This window comes from Nematolebias whitei, chromosome 23, assembly GCF_014905685.2.
Source record: "Nematolebias whitei isolate Nwh7 chromosome 23, NemWhi1, whole genome shotgun sequence".
NCBI classification, from domain to species: domain Eukaryota; kingdom Metazoa; phylum Chordata; class Actinopteri; order Cyprinodontiformes; family Rivulidae; genus Nematolebias; species Nematolebias whitei.
In genome coordinates this window covers 7855446-7855661 of record NC_056520.1, presented here as the reverse complement: position 1 = coordinate 7855661, position 216 = coordinate 7855446, and the positions used below count along the sequence as shown (strand labels likewise).

The 216-nt window shown below is 43.5% G+C and overlaps 1 protein-coding gene across 1 annotated transcript in view; it reads left to right on the top strand.

Annotated features, from left to right (window-relative positions):
• LOC119428976 (zona pellucida sperm-binding protein 3) overlaps positions 1-216 on the top strand; it is a 6940-nt gene that overhangs the window by 1450 nt on the left and 5274 nt on the right. The gene's annotated exons all lie outside the window — the stretch shown is intronic.

Genomic DNA, 216 nt, shown 5'->3' with positions numbered 1-216 from the left:
AAGCTAACTGCTGTTAGCTGCGGCTAAAGGTAAAGCTAACTGCTGTTGACTGCGGCTAAAGGTAAAGCTAACCTGTTACCTGTAAAGCTAACTGCTGTTGACTGTGGCTAAAGGTAAAGCAAACTGTTGTTAGCTGTGGCTAAAGGTAAAGCTAACTGCTTTTAGCTGCGGCTAAAGGTAAAGCTAACTGCTTTTAGCTGTGGCTAAAGGTAAAGC